This window comes from Pteropus vampyrus, unplaced genomic scaffold (assembly GCF_000151845.1).
Source record: "Pteropus vampyrus isolate Shadow unplaced genomic scaffold, Pvam_2.0 Scaffold146, whole genome shotgun sequence".
Lineage (NCBI taxonomy): Eukaryota > Metazoa > Chordata > Mammalia > Chiroptera > Pteropodidae > Pteropus > Pteropus vampyrus.
This window is the reverse complement of record NW_011888927.1, coordinates 253,435-253,767: the sequence shown is the minus strand read 5'-3', so window position 1 is coordinate 253,767 and position 333 is coordinate 253,435. Positions and strand designations below refer to the sequence as shown.

The following is a 333-nucleotide window of genomic DNA, read 5'->3' as shown; positions in this document are numbered from 1 at the left end:
GGCTGGAGGCATCACTCTACTTGACTTCAAATTATACTACAAAGCGACAGTAATCAAAACGGCACAGTATTGGCAGAAAAACAGACACATGGACCAGTGGAGCAGAATCGAGGGTCCGGAAGTAAACCCATATTTATATGGGCAAATAATTTTTGACAAAAAAGCCAAAAACAGACAGTGGAGAAAGGAAAGCCTCTTCAATAAATGGTGCTGGGAAAATTGGAAAGCCACCTGCCAAAGAATGAAACTAGACTGTTGTCTATCACCATATACCAAAATTAACTCAAAATGGATTAAGGACCTGAATATAAGACTGGAATCAATAAAATGCAT

General features: G+C 38.7%; 1 protein-coding gene across 6 annotated transcripts in view; it reads right to left on the bottom strand.

Annotated features, from left to right (window-relative positions):
- Positions 1-333, bottom strand: part of ICA1L (islet cell autoantigen 1 like) — a 76,049-nt gene that overhangs the window by 30,805 nt on the left and 44,911 nt on the right. The window lies entirely within an intron of this gene.